Genomic DNA, 16517 nt, shown 5'->3' with positions numbered 1-16517 from the left:
TGCTCATGGAACATTCTCCAGGATTGATCATATATTGGGTCACAAATCTAGCCTTGGCAAATTTAAGAAAATTGAAATCGTATCAAGTATCTTTTCCGACCACAACGCTATGAGACTAAATATCAATTATAGGAAAAGATCTGTAAAAAATACAAACACATGGAGGCTAAACAATACACTACTTAATAACGAAGTGATCACTGAAGAAATCAAAGAGGAAATCAAAAAATACTTAGAAACAAATGACAATGGAGACACAACGACCCAAAACCTATGGGATACAGCAAAAGCAGTTCTAAGAGGCAAGTTTATAGCAATACAATCATACCTTAAGAAACAGGAAACATCTCGAATAAACAACCTAACTTTGCACTTAAAGCAATTAGAGAAAGAAGAACAAAAAACCCCCAAATTTAGCAGAAGGAAAGAAATCATAAAGATCAGATCAGAAATAAATGAAAAAGAAGTGAAGGAAACAATAGCAAAGATCAATAAAACTAAAAGCTGGTTCTTTGAGAAGATAAATAAAATTGATAAACCATTAGCCAGACTCATCAAGAATAAAAGGGAGAAGACTCAAATCAATAGAATTAGAAATGAAAAAGGAGATATAACAACTGACACTGCAGAAATACAAAAGATTATTAGAGATTACTACAAGCAACTGTATGCCAATAAAATGGAATACCTGGAAGAAATGGACAAATTCTTAGAAATGCACAACCTGCCAAGACTGAACCAGGAAGAAATAGAAAATATGAACAGACCAATCACAAGCACTGAAATTGAAACTGTGATTAAAAATCTTCCAGCAAACAAAAGTCCAGGACCAGATGGCTTCACAGGCGAATTCTATCAAACATTTAGAGAAGAGCTAACACCTATCCTTCTCAAACTCTTCCAACAGATAGCAGAGGGAGGAACACTCCCAAACTCATTCTATGAGGCCAACATCACCCTGATACCAAAACCAGACAAAGACGTCACAAAGAAAGAAAACTACAGGCCAATATCACTGATGAACATAGATGCAAAAATCCTCAACAAAATATTAGCAAACAGAATCCAACAGCACATTAAAAGGATCATACACCATGATCAAGTGGGGTTTATCCCAGGAATGCAAGGATTCTTCAATATACGCAAATCAATCAATGTGATACACCATATCAACAAACTGAAGGAGAAAAACCATATGATCATCTCAATAGATGCAGAGAAAGCTTTTGACAAAATTCAACACTCATTTATGATAAAAACCTTGCAGAAAGTGGGCATAGAGGGAACTTTCCTCAACATAATAAAGGCCATATATGACAAACCCACAGCTAGCATCGTTCTCAATGGTGAAAAACTGAAACCATTTCCACTAAGATCAGGAACAAGACAAGGTTGCCCACTCTCACCACTCTTATTCAACATAGTTTTGGAAGTTCTAGCCACAGCAATCAGAGAAGAAAAAGAAATAAAAGGAATCCAAATAGGAAAAGAAGAAGTAAAGCTGTCACTGTTTGCAGATGACATGATACTATACATAGAGAATCCTAAGGATGCTACCAGAAAACTACTAGAGCTAATCAATGAATTTGGTAAAGTTGCAGGATACAAAATTAATGCACAGAAATCTCTGGCATTCTTATACACTAATGATGAAAAATCTGAGAGTGAAATTAAGAAAACGCTCCCATTTACCATTGCAACAAAAAGAATAAGATATCTAGGAATAAACCTACCTAAGGAGACAAAAGACTTGTATGCAGAAAACTATAAGACACTGATGAAAGAAATTAAAGATGATACAAATAGGTGGAGAAATATACCATGTTCTTGGATTGGAAGAATCAACATTGTGAAAATGACTATACTACCCAAAGCAATCTACCGATTCAATGCAATCCCTATCAAATTACCACTGGCATTTTTTACAGAACTAGAACAAAAAATTTCACAATTTGTATGGAAACACAAAAGACCCCGAATAGCCAAAGCAATCTTGAGAACGAGAAATGGAGCTGGAGGAATCAGGCTCCCTGACTTCAGACTCTACTACAAGGCTACAGTAATCAAGACAATATGGTACTGGCACAAAAACAGAAATATAGATCAATGGAACAGGATAGAGAGCCCAGAGATAAACCCACACACATATGGTCACCTTATCTTTGATAAAGGAGGGAAGGATATACAGTGGAGAAAAGACAGCCTCTTCAATAAGTGGTGCTGGGAAAACTGGACAGCTACATGTAAAAGTATGAAATTAGAACAATCCCTAACACCACACACAAAAATAAACTCAAAATGGGTTAAAGACCTAAATGTAAGGCCAGACACTATCAAACTCTTAGAGGAAAACATAGGCAGAACACTATACGACATAAATCACAGCAAGATCCTTTTTGACCCATCTCCTAGAGAAATGGAAATAAAAACACAAATAAACAAATGGGACCTAATGAAACTTAAAAGCTTTTGCACAGCAAAGGAGACCATAAACAAGACCAAAAGACAACCCTCAGAATGGGAGAAAATATTTGCAAATGAAGCAACTGACAAAGGATTAATTTCCAAAATTTATAAGCAACTCATGCAGCTCAATAACAAAAAAACAAACAACCCAATCCAAAAATGGGCAGAAGAACTAAATAGACATTTCTCCAAAGAAGATATACAGATTGCTAACAAACACATGAAAGAATGCTCAACCTCATTAATCATTAGAGAAATGTAAATCAAAACTACAATGAGATATCATCTCACACCGGTCAGATTGGCCATCATCAAAAACTCTAGAAACAATAAATGCTGGAGAGGGTGTGGAGAAAAGGGAACCCTCTTGCACTGCTGGTGGGAATGTAAATTGATACAGCCGCTATGGAGAACAGTATGGAGGTTCCTTAAAAAACTACAAATAGAACTACCATACGACCCAGCAATCCCACTACTGGGAATATACCCTGAGAAAACTATAATTCAGAAAGACTCATGTACCAAAATGTTCATTGCAGCTCTATTTACAATAGCCAGGACATGGAAGCAACCTAAGTGTCCATTAACAGATGAATGGATAAAGAAGATGTGGCACATATATACAATGGAATATTACTCAGCCATAAAAAGAAATGAAACTGAGTTATTTATAATGAGGTGGATGGACCTGGAGTCTGTCATACAGAGTGAAGTAAGTCAGAAGGAGAAAAACAAATACCGTATGCTAACACATATATATGGACTCTAAGGGAAAAAAATGTCATGAAGAGGTTAGTGGTAGGACGGGAATAAAACACAGACTTACTCGAGCATGGACTTGAGGATATGGGGAGGGGGAGGGGTGGGCTGTGACGAAGTGGGGGAGTGGCAGGGACATATATACACTATCAAATGTAAATTAGATAGCTGGTGGGAAGCTGCTGCATAGCACAGGGAGATCACCTCTGTGCTGTGTGACTGCCTGGGGGGGTGGGATAGGGAGGGTGGGAGAGAGGGTGATGCAAGAGGGAGGAGATGTGGGAGCATGTGTGTATGTATAACTGATTTAGTTTGTTGTAGAGGGAAAACTAACACACTATTGTAAAACAATTATACTCCAATAAAGATGTTAAAAAAAAAAAAAAAAAAAAGGTCACAACGTCCAGCAAAATGTTAAGGAACTGTCATTTTGTTAAGAGTTAAACTTTTTCTCTAAGCACTGGCAGGCACTGCTGTCTTATGGAGTGACTGATTTCTTTAACACTTTCTAGCAAGGTCTAAACTTAGGCATTCAGAGACTTTATAAACTCTTCCAAGTTATTCTCCAGAAGTATCCTCATAGACCAATGGTTCTTAGATTTGGCCATGCAACAAAATAAAATGGATATCCAGGTCGAATCCCAGAAATCATCAATCACTGAACTAGATTAGGGCCCTATATATCTGTATTTATTAAATGTTACAGGTGATTCCGATTCACAGCTAATTTGGAGAACCACTGCCATAGGGTGTAGAAATAGAAGTGACTCTTAGTAACATCTGTATATTTCCCATAGTTTCCCAAGTTAAATTTGGAATTTAAATCATTACAATATTGGTTTATAAGAACCATATAGAAGATACCCCAAAATATCTATAAAGATAATTTCCATAAGATAGATGGTAGGCACACTATTAATTTAGAGGTGTCCCTGGCTGTCCTGGGCTATGCAGGCTTTGTGGGACAAGCTTATTTGACCTGGAGGCTGGTAAGTATGTAGAATTTGATGTGAAAAGGGCAGGAGAGACCATTCCAGACAGATGGAAGCAGCAAGAACAAAGTCATGGTTGGGAAAGCACCAGGCAGAATCAAGAGATAATAAGCAGGCCCAGTGTGGCTGGAGCAGAAACAATGAAGGAAAAATAAAAAGGCAGCATAACTGAATGTTAAACTGTGCCCTGTGAGCTCAAAGTGCTATGGAAATTCCAAAAAGAGAGTCATTTGGTTAGAACAGCCAAGAAGACTTCATGAAGAAAGTAGAACTTGAGCTGGGTCATGAAGGACAAGTAGGATTCTGCTAACAGATAGAAAAGGGAGAAAAATTATTTTTATTTTGATGTTTCTGTAACCCAGCAGACAAAATGAAGTACTACATGACTGACTATCTTATTCTTCATGTAGATGTACTAGGGTCTTATGTATACAGTTTAACACAATTGTAAATGTTTATTGGTTGTTTATCTGTTTAAATGTCTGTATATTATATAGGGCTTGAGTCTGTTTTTAGGAAATTAATGTCATAATATTTTTCAAACTAATATTAGGAAAAAACACAAATAAAAACAGGAATTAAAGAAAGGGAGGGATTGAACACAAATATATAAGCATGTAATCAAATATATATGCTATATGCATATATAAGCAAATATATATCATATATATCATATTTTGGCATATATATATATATATATATACATATCTATATGTCAGCCAAAATTTTCTCAGAACTTCCTGGAAATTAAAGCAAAAACAGAGACATGATCCATTATACAATTCTCAATATCCATGAAAATATCCAAAAGTTATACTAATATTTCATGGGAAGGAAAATTTAGCCTCCACCCGGCAGTAGAGGAAATAAATCAACTGCATTTTAAATATTGAACAACATTCAATGAACTTTTATATGTGGTCTTTAGTGGGGCCAGAGAAGATAAGCAAATCTCAGAAGCTGCCCAGTGGGTAGAACCATTACAGCCTCCCTGGTGAACTTCATGACACATGCATTGCTCACCCACGAAGAGCCAAAGCAAACTTGATTGTCATAAGATTTTCCTTACAGGCCCTAAAACTCTGGAAGAACCAGGATCATCAGAAAGGAATGTTTCTGATGTGTCTATACGAAGTTGGTTCAGCTGCTTTGATTTAATTAACAACCAGTCAATTCAATCAATTAACTATTTGATTCCTTGGAAAACATTCCATCAAAATTCAGTAATATGTAAATGAAAGAGCCCACTAATATAGATTTCCATCTACTCAGATGGATATGTAGACTATGTGAACCATGCAAAGACATAGCTTTTTTTTCTTTTTTTAAGTACAGTTCTGAGTATTCCTGGGAAGTGGCTAATTATCTGATCATAATGACTTGCATATGCATAATGTTTTCAGAACTTATTCACAAGTATAACCATCTTGTGAGGCTGTGTTTTTACCTATGAAACAGGAGGTTCAATAACATGACCAAAGTCTAATATCTAGTTATTAATAGGAGGAAGTATGGTGTTATACGAAGAACTGTGGAGTCATGGTAAACAAGGCTTTGTTGTCCAAATCTTGCATTTAGTTGCGTGGTTTGATATCATCTTCCTAGTTCCAAATTCTTGACTCTACACTTCAACTTTGGCCTCCAACTCTGACTTCTCCAGGTTTAGTGTTCATTTTCATTCTCCTTTGAAATTTGGTACTTGGCTCTATTCTTACTCTTTTTGACTGAGACAAGTCCCCTGGTCTCAGCATCTTTTGGTCCTGAGTGAGAACCCTTGTCTGGCTCCAGCAATAAAGAACAAAGTCCTTAGGTTGGCCCTTGGCTGGACCAGCCCCAACTATCCCCAAGGCATCTTTACACAACACAGGCAACTCCCACAGGCAGTAAGGACTAAAACAGGACTGATAGCAAATGGTATGGAAGGTTTAGACAGCAGAGGATTAAGCTCCACATATGCAATATACATTGATACATACCAAAACCAACACAGGCCCCCAACTCTGGGGTAACAATGTGTTTAGATGGGTTTCAACTGAGATTCTATGAGTATAATGCATCATCAGCAAGCATAAATGCAAAATCCTCTCCACTTCTGTTTATTTTCTCAAATTATTAACAAACAAATTATTTTCCACCAGAGGGAGGTACATATTTAAAATTATGTTATCAATTGCACTGTATAAATAGAACCATGTGGAATTCAGTCTCTTATTCCAGGACTGCAGACCTATCTCTGCCCCCAACCCTCATCCATTGACAAGATCAGATTTAGGGTATCTTTAATTCAAGTGCTATCAATGAATAAATAGACTGAGTGACACTGGATGGTAGCAGAGACAATTAAAACAAAGTTACTTGGTGTCCTATTTATCTGTCATATTGGCTGATTTATAAGCTTCCCACAAGAAGTAATTTAATGGCTCTTTAATAGAAGAAGGCTTGAGAAAATACCAGCAGATGGTATTGTGGGTAATGACCCAGGCTACAATGATTTAAGTAATGACTTGTCTTATCTATTTACCTGTACTCAAAAGGCTGAACTTGCATATATGCACACACATGCACACACATGGTCTTCTGATGGACTAAGCTGCCTAAAAGCCTTTTAGTAGAGAGAATGTAGACAAAATTACATAATTAAAATATATAAGACTCAAGAAAGGAGCAAAACTGGAGAAAACAACAATAACAATAATAACTGATGCTGCAGATGATACAATCCAAACAAAAACTTCTTAGTACTTCCATTCTAACTTGCCATGGCTTTCCATTAAAAGATATATGGCATCTTCCTAGAGTACATGCCTTTTAACCACTCCCAGCAAGTTTCAAAGAGATCCTGAGTTATCTACTGCCAAAAAAGGATGAATAGAAATGGCTTATTTCTTCCAAATAGCCCTTTGGCATCCATACACAACAGAGCCAACTCTCGCAAACAGTGAGGACCAGCACAGGACTCATACCAAATGGCATCTCTTCTACTGATTAATTTCTCGTGGTCCCTGTTGTCTCAATTACAGATCCTGAAGCTACAGCCATATCCAAAGTAGCTCCCCCTGAATTTATAGGAGTAAAAGTATATTTGGAAACTTTCCTTAGAGAAAATAACCAGGTCAAGTGCAGTGGCATCCTATCTACTGTTTCAGTTTAAGAATGGGTAACATAGGAGGGCCACAAGCTTGGCTGTAAGCCAGGGGTCAGTCAGGAGCAGGACACTGGGACATAGGAGGAAAGTCTACAGCGACTGGCTCCCTTGGGCGTGCTGGACAATGGGGTCCAAGAACGTCAAGGACCTGTTCTCTCTTACGCCTTGGCCAGAGCTGATTTAGTTTTGAGCACTGTTTATGACTGGTCTCTATGGGTAGAAATCGCAGCATATCATTTCAGGGAAGTTGAGCTTGCCCTTGACCCCTGCTCCTGGTGATGCAGACAGTACTACTTGCCTCTGGCCATGATGAGACGACCCGTGAGGTCATTTCTGGGCAAGGTTTCCATAGAACAGAGACAGAGTCCATTGGGGCTAATACGTGAGAGAAATTTCAGGGCCCTGTTTCCTAAGAGAGCTGGAAAAGACATTATTAGGTACTGAGAAGAATAGCCTGTGGGCTTTTAAAATCAAATTAAAAAGGGAAGGCAAAATGAGAGTTTTCCCAGGAAAACTTGACTTGGACATACTTTCTGCGGGTGGAGTAGCAGACACCATCCCTAACCTTGCTGACCAGCTTTGGATGAAATTAGGAAGCAAACAAAGCTAGTCATCGGGCCCCTGCTGAACATCCTCAGACTCTATACTCCCCTGGTCTCCCCTGTGACTCATTCTAGGTTTGCCCTCCCTGTGGGCATCCCAACCTGCAAAATTCACGAGCTGGTTTTCTAAGCTGTCCAGTATGGTAGCAGCGAGCCACATGTGTCTATAGAGCATCTGAAATGTAGTTAGCCTGAATTGAAGTATGCTATAAAGTATAAAACACAAAACAGATTTCAAAGATTTAATACAGAAAAAGAATGTAAAATATCACCCTGGTGTTTTTATATTGACTACATGTTGAAATGAAAATGTTTTGGATATATGAGGTTAAATAAAATATATTAATAAAAGAAAACTGTTTCCCTTTGCTCTTTTTAAAAATGTGGTTATTATAAATTTTAAGGTTACATTTGTGGCTTTCATTTGTGGCTTACGTTTTATTTCTTTTGGAGCACACTGTTCTCTCTCCTCAGGGCTTTTATTTCTAATATGATAACTTTACCCTTGACAATGACAAGGGTGAGCTTTCTCAGATAACATGTTTGATTTTAACAGGAGGTAGTAGAGACAGGTATGTGAGGGAACAGTTAATTCCCTTGTCCCGGAATGTGCTTCCATCTTCTTTATCCTGGCAAACTCTTATTCATCCATCAGGATCTAGACCAAATGTCTCCACCACCAGGAAGCTTCCCCTAACTCTCCCAGGCAGAGATAGTCCCTTCTGTACTGTCTCAGCACTCCATGCAAATCTCTACCAGACCACTCTGAATCACTACAATGTACCTTAATTTAAATGTCTTCCCTACGAAGCTGTGAACTCCTTCAAAGTAAGGATGGAGTCATTAGTTTTAATAGTAATAATAATTCTGTAAGAGTCATACTACAAGTGTTTCCTGATACCTTAATTTATTCACTTATAAATGTATTCATTCATCCTGAAATCAAGCCTTCTGAGCCATTCAACCGGCAGCAGGGGTCTGTCCACATCCCCTGTCCTTCAAATAGTCCATAATTATGGACCTTGTAGTGAGTCTTCCCCTCGTGAATTGCCATCCTAGCTACTTGCAATGAATTCACTTAGAAATAACTATCTCAGTGATGACTGAACACAGAGTTTTAACCATGTCCCTTGACTGCCTATGTAAGTGTCCTGGGTTTATCTCCTTGTACATGTTATATGTAATTCAATCCAGGCCAGTTTTATGCCCCGCTCTTGCACCGTTCCCTATTCTCTTTCTTTCTACCGCTGTTGTTCTCAGTGTTCCGTTGTAAACTATCTTGTTACCTCACCCCTGTGAATAGTCTCCTGCTTCCAAATGCAATGTTTATTATGTTGCTTGGGTGTTGACTCTCCTCAAAGCCAGTGGAATATGGGATTCATTAGGAAGATGATGGAACTATGCTCCAAAGATTTAATGATTTAGCAAGGATTCTATCCTTTCCTCTTTTCTGACAACTGCCAACCTGAGGGCTGGCAAAGTCACCTTTCTAACACATCCAAACCAGGCTGTCACTTTGGCCCTGCCTGTGGCTTTGTTAGTCCTCGTCACGTAGAGAGATGTCCTGTGTGTAGTAATAGGAGTCAGGACTTTGTTTAACTGGTTGGAAGTGTTTCCCACCTGCATAAACACCCCCATGGAATATCCAGGAATAGGCCTTGCTCCTGCAGCCAGCTGCCCTCTTTCTAATGGTTGCGGTGTGAGCCCCTATACCCCTTGGCTTTTGAAAAAGCAGGCCAGCCTTTGTAAAGGGTGGCCTCAAAGAGGAGGCAGCCTCGCAGTTCTTGGGAAAGAGACACAGTCAAAATTCTATTTTCAATTATCATTGAGATAGTGACAACAAACAGGATTGCCAAGTGATGGTAATCATTTGTTAGTGAAAACAAATCAAAGGCCATTTTGAAAGTGTTAAACTTTGGATCTTGAGAAGGTCATGACAAGACATTTAAAGGAAAGAGGAAATCTAACGGAGGCATATCTCTTCATGTTTAAATATGAGATTACACAATTGTGGACATTTAGTTCTCAGCTTCCTTGCCTAGTTTCTACTTTTCAGGTCCACTGGGATCATTTAGAGATAAAAATTTGGTCTGCCTGGAATGCTCCCAGCCCTCCCACTTTGACTGAATAACATCTACCGCTGCTTCCCTTCTCGGCTTGGACACCACTCCTACTGCAAAGTCTCTTCTGATCTCCCAGGATGGAGAGAGAAGTTCACCCCTGTGTGCCCAGTGCTCAGCACAGTGTACAATCCAGGTAGGTACTCAAGAAATGTTTGTTTGTTGAGTGAAGAAATGAATGCTAGCAGGGTGTAGGTAAAAAAAAAAAAAAAAAAAAAAGCAAACTTACAGATCAAGTTCTACCTCTGCCATTTATCAAAGAAATTAACTTTTCTGAGATTTGTGTGCTCATCAGTAAAAAATACAAATATAATAGTGTCTACTTCATAGAGCTTTCTGAGAACAAGTAAGCCTATGTGGTAAAAGCATTTTGTAAAATGAAATGCCTTATAAAATTTGAAGCTATAACTCCCTTTTTCCTTTTACCTACATATTTGCTGTGAGGGTTTTATGCAACACTTTGGAATGTGAGCCAAAATTATTTGGGTTGCAGGTTGGAGAGAGCCTGTCAACCATATTCTCCGCTAAGTGTAATTCCACAGTGGACTGCATATAATCAATCCATGGCTGATATGCAAAGACTCTCTTCTGGGCAATCCAGGCAGTACAGCCCAGGGGTCCCTAGAAATCAGAGCAATGGAAGAGGAGGCACTGGGTAAAAGAGATGGTTTCATGCCTTTCATAACCTGTGACTGTCCACAGTGAGGACCAACTGAGTTTTGAGACCAGAGGTCAGTGAGATAGCTCTGGCATACTGTTCACATGTCCAATGTTATAATAGCTTTGCCAAATGATTGGGTTGAGAATGGAGCTAAATTTATTATCTTGCCTTCCCTGGGAGCAGTTTCTTGCAAAGTCAGGAACATTCTTTGAGTAATGTCTGATCAGTAGGGTAAAAGAAATGTACACAGAAACTTTGCTCACTGGCCTCTTAATTCAGTATAGCATCTAGAATAAACTAAGAAGAGGGGACTAACTTCTCATGCCCCAGCAAACTTACATGAGAGGTAAATGGTCAACATGACCAAATCCAGTAGAGCCAACCATTGAATCTTAAGAATCAAGGGTTAAGTTCTCCCAGGTATAGTTGGCATAACAGTCTTTGTGATATTTGTTACAAGGAATAGACACCTAGATAGCTTATACAAACGCTTATACACAAGAAGTTTTACAGGCAGCTGAGAGAAGAGAAAGAGCAGGGCCACACAAGTATAATAACTGGAACTGGGAAGTCCAGGAGTGGGGCACCTCGTTTGTTTCTCTTGGACAGCATGGGCATCTGCCTTTTGGCCTCTCTCTGTCTCCTCTTTATCTTGATTGGCCTCCTTTGGTTGCATATGGTCCAACAAAACATCTTAGGAAATCCACCATCACTAATTTTTAACACCTAGGAACATTGGCTCAGGTGCCTCTCCTTTGATCCTATCAGGTATGACCATTAAATTCAGGGCTACATGATAACGGAAGGCATTAGGGTTCAGTGTAAAGGCAGAGTTTCATAAAAGGGGATGAAGACAGAGATGCAAATCATTTAAGTGGCTAAATCTACTCTTCAAGAGCAGGTTGGGGCTTATGAATGGTGCCAAGGCTGCATGGATTAAGGAGGAAAATGTGGGAAATGGTCTTCTTTATTTAAGAACCAGGCCAGTAAAGCACAAAACCAGGGTAGACCAAAGTGTGATACATCTCCTCCCTTTTCTTGTGTTTCCCCTCAATAGGAAATAGTGATTTCAGCCTTCTGTGAGTCATAAAGGGAAAAGAAAACCCTTCAAGGGGGTGTCTAATTGTGGTTTAGAAAAAGAATGCCTTATAAAAAAAATCTGTGCCTGATTTTCCCCTTAGCAGCCAGTACACTCAGCATATTAGCACCAGTAACCAAAATATTAATATATTCCTAGATTGTAAATGTCTTTCAGTTGCCTTGTGCTTGCCTTGTGCCAGTTAGATTGTGTAAGTCACTGCAAAAGTACAGATGAAGAACCCATAACATGGCCCACTCGCCTTCTTTTCCACATCTGCCTCCATCTTTCACCACAAAGAGCCTTAGCCACATGGAGTGAACACCCACCTCAGTCCATATTCCTCCTCCAAAACAATTATCCCTTGGCTACTTGGGGTCAAGAGAAAAAGAACAACAGTGTAGTTCACTCTTGGGAGGACAGACTGGGGAAGAGGACTGAGCAAGCGCTGAGAACTGCCTTCAGCATCTCAGGTTGCCAGAGCAGTAGAGAAGTGAGGAGAGGTCCAGTGTAGGGAGCGCACCCTATTTGAGAGGTTGACCCTAAAAAGTGCTGAGCCAAGGTCAGAGACCTTAGGTGCCATGGTCCAAGAGCAGTGCTGGCTGGCCAAGAATGTCAGAAATCACCTAGGCATGCTTTGACCCAGGTGAAGTCTTTGACATCGAGTCTAGAATTATGCCTCTAAACTCAAAGCAGGGAAGGAAGCAGGAGCTTCTATGGGTCATTAGCCACAGGGAGCTGAGAGTGTCTGGATTTCTGCTCATGTGCTGTCAAGGAAGGGAAGGATCGTTCAATGAGACCATCACAGCTCCAAAAGAGTATTTTAAGTGGAGTGCAGCCATTATACCATAAAATCCCAAAGATGTGATGTCTCTTCAACAACATAGATTTAACATATTTGAAATCAAATTCAACACTCTTTTTCCTCTCCCTTCTTCCATTCACTATCCCATCCCTGCTAAGAGCAGCATTGTTCTCCCAATAACTTTGACTCTATATCTCTTCAGTTTCTCTCTTTCCTGAACTCTCTAACAATGAATGCTGTCATCAAGTCCCCTTGACCTTCCTCTCTATTAGATCAAATGTCTCTCCTCTTTCCTATCCCTGCTTCAGAGATGTAGTTCTGGCCCTTATTACTTCCTGTCTAGACCATAACAATAAATTCCGGTCATTTTTCCACTTGAATCCAATCTAAACAATAACAAGACTTCTGTCTTAATCTTCTCAAAATACAAATCTTTTCACATTAATTCCCTTCTTAAAAAGCTTCAGTGGCTCCCCATTGGCCAAGAACTTTTCCAAACCCCTTAACCTGGTATCCAAGTCCTCCAAACACAGCTCCAGCCAAGCTCTTGACAGCATTTGTTTGCTTTTTTGTTGCTAGAAAAATAATCCCAGGTAACTGTAGAAAATCTATGCAAAAAATATGAAAAATGATATAAATTTGAATCCTAATTTCACCATTCAAATGTATTTTGGTGTATCTACAGATGTCCTTATTTACAAAAGTGAAAACATTTTTTCTTTTTCATTTGATAGAATACCAGTAGCATTCTTTTATACTTGAAAATAATTTTTAATTGTTAAAATACCATATGCTGCACTGGCTCAAAAATAGAAATTCTTATGTATCATCTGTAGCAGCTTGCATACTACCTTTCACAAAGCAGATGATCAATATATACTAGATGCATTAAAATTATATCAAATTAATTTTAAATGAGGTGCTTAGATCTTATATTCTGAGTAGGGATTTAAAATGGTAATTTATGATATAGATATTGGGGTCAAAGAGAGGAAACAATGACAGATTGCATAAAGGGTATGAAGGTGCAGTAATCACTTCTAGTATTTTCAAGGTTTACAGGCTAAAAACTAGGAATAATGTTGACTTGTTAAAATAACAAAGTAGCAATGTTTGATGGGAGAAGCAGTTTGTCGAATAAGATAACTTCCACCTTGAACACCTTAAGCTTTAACAGCTGATAAAATACTCAAGTTGCTACTTCATATTTAAAAATGCCTAAAGGAAATAGAAAGCAGATGAGAGTTTAGGTCTGAAGATATAGATTTGGGATTCACTGTCATTAGCATAGAACTGATGATAATAATAATTAGAATGAACAACATTCCATAGAAATGAATAGCATCAAGTTCTATTTTCAGCAATAGAATCAGCTACATATTCCAGAAAAACCTTCTACTACAAACCCTGAGAAATTCTGGATAAAATAAAACAAACAGACTTGAAGGCATAGATGAGCAACAAAAGAGTAAGAGAAATTCACAGGTTTAAAAAAAGAAACCTAAAAGCCTGAAACTGAGTGTAAGCAAGTGTTAAAGTCACAGATTGCCTATGGGCATCTCCTGACAGCAGAAATCTAGATGGCAAAGACCAAGAAAGGTGAGAAAGACCTCAGTCTGGGTCACAGTAATAAGTCAAATCTGAGACTCCTACAGAAAGTTGGGTTACTAGAAGGGATATTCACTCAATAAAAATGTGAGCCAGTAAAAGATTTATCCACTGGGAAAGAGAGCAACAGAGGAAACAGTTTGCCTTAGGTCTCAGTAGAAAGGAAAAATGAGTCTCCATTGGAAATTCATAATGACAAGCCTGCCCTCACATGGGGTAGGGGCTTGAAAACATGTTACCTTTGTATTCTAGTAAATTGAAAGCAAAATTAATTTTTAAGGGCTTCTAGGTTATTAGTGGCCCAGGACACCTGACAGAAGGAAACACAAATCCTGTCTAGAGAAACAATTCCCTTAACCTAGATTCCTCAGAAACGCCATAAATTAATATCAGCAAAAAGGAAGACTATAAAGTAAAATTATCAAAAACACAAGTAAACAATGCATTAACAACAAGTCAGAGAAAAACAGCCCATGGTCTTCAAATGTTGGAATAATCAGGTACAAATTATCTTAAAATATTCTTTAAAAGTTTTGAGGGTGAAGAGAGAATTAAAAATAAGAATATAGAACGTGGTACTTTCAAGAAATACCAAGGAGCATTTGGAAAAGGACTCAAAAGAACTTCCATACATTAGTAACATGAATTTTGAACTTCAAAACTCAGTGGATTGGTTAAACAACAGATTAGAGAGAACTGAAGAACTCATAAGACAGATCTGAAAAATTCAAAAAAAGAAGAAAAAAGTGCAGCACCTTTGAAAGTTGGAAAAAGTATAAAAGCCTTGGAGAATAGAATAAGAACACACATACACCTATTTGGAATTAACAGAGGAAAAAAATAAAGAAATGAAGGAGAATTGATATTCAAAGAATTGATGGCTTTGAATTTTTTTGACTCCCTGAAAGACATGTATCTTCTATTCAGGAAGCACAATAATACTAATAAGTGTAAATACCAGGAAATTTCCATTTTAGTACATGATAGTAAAATTTCAAAACACTATGGTCAAAGAGAAAATCTAAAACGTAGCCAGAGGAAGGGAAAAGTGCATAAAAATTGGTAACAGACTGTTCACAGACTTTCAACAGCAATATTGGAAACTCCAGTAGAATAATATCTCTAAAAGGTTATGCATAATTATATCCCTGCCTGAAGAACAAGAGTGAAAAGGGGTATTTTTAAATAAAAAGACAATAAAGATAAAAAGTCTACTACAAATGCACCATCACTAAAAGAAGTTTTAAAGAATGAACTTTAGGAGAAAAGAAACTCATTTTATGAGGTAGACCTGATAGTCAAGAAGGATTGGCAAGCAAATGAATTGGTAACTATGCAAGTAAATATAAATGGATAGGGCTTCCCTGGTGGCGCAGTGGTTGAGAGTCCGCCTGCCGTTGCAGGGGACATGGGTTCGTGCCCCGGTCCGGGAAGATCCCACATGCTGCAGAGCGGCTGGGCCCGTGAGCAATGGCTGCTGAGCTTGCACGTCCGGAGCGTGTGCTCCGCAACGGGAGAGGCCACAGCAGTGAGAGGCCTGCCTACCGAAAAAAAAAAAAATATATATATATATATATATATATATATAAATAAATGGATATCTGTGTATGAAATGATAGTAATTTGAAAAAAAATAGAACTAAAATATTGCACCAAAATAACATTTCAAAATATGTGAGACATTTATTGAGAAAATTATAAAATTTCATTGAAAAACAGTAAAGAATACCAATGGAAAGATATATCATGTTCATGTATAGAAAGATGCAATACCACATAAATGTCAATTATCCCAAAAAATAATTATAAATGCAAGAAACTTTTAATTGAAGTGCTAAAAATGTTCTTTCTTGGAACTTGGAAAATTGATTCTAAAATTTATATCAAAGAGCAAAGTGCCAAAAATAACCAAGATGCTCCTCAGGAAGACAAGTATGTCTGAGGAAAGTAGGGGAAGGAATTTGTAATAACAAAGCTTTTTATGAAACTATAGTATTAGTTTTGAATCATATGAAATGGACATTTTTATAGGGCAAAAACTAATATTGCTAACTTCTCATAGTTCAATATAATAATAAAAAAGATGTAATATAGTATTGCTTTAGAGAACAACAAATAGACGAGGAAAATTCAGACCAGAGAACTTTGGGATGGGCCCATGCATATTTGGAAACTTGTCAGAACTGGCATTATAGACCATTGGAAAAAAAAAAAAATAAAGATGCTGTAATAATTAATTATCTGTTAGGAAAGTAAAGTCAAATTAGATTTCTTACCTAAT

This window comes from Kogia breviceps, chromosome 3, assembly GCF_026419965.1.
Source record: "Kogia breviceps isolate mKogBre1 chromosome 3, mKogBre1 haplotype 1, whole genome shotgun sequence".
Lineage (NCBI taxonomy): Eukaryota > Metazoa > Chordata > Mammalia > Artiodactyla > Physeteridae > Kogia > Kogia breviceps.
The sequence above is the reverse complement of the archived record's forward strand: the minus strand, read 5'-3'. Positions refer to the sequence as shown.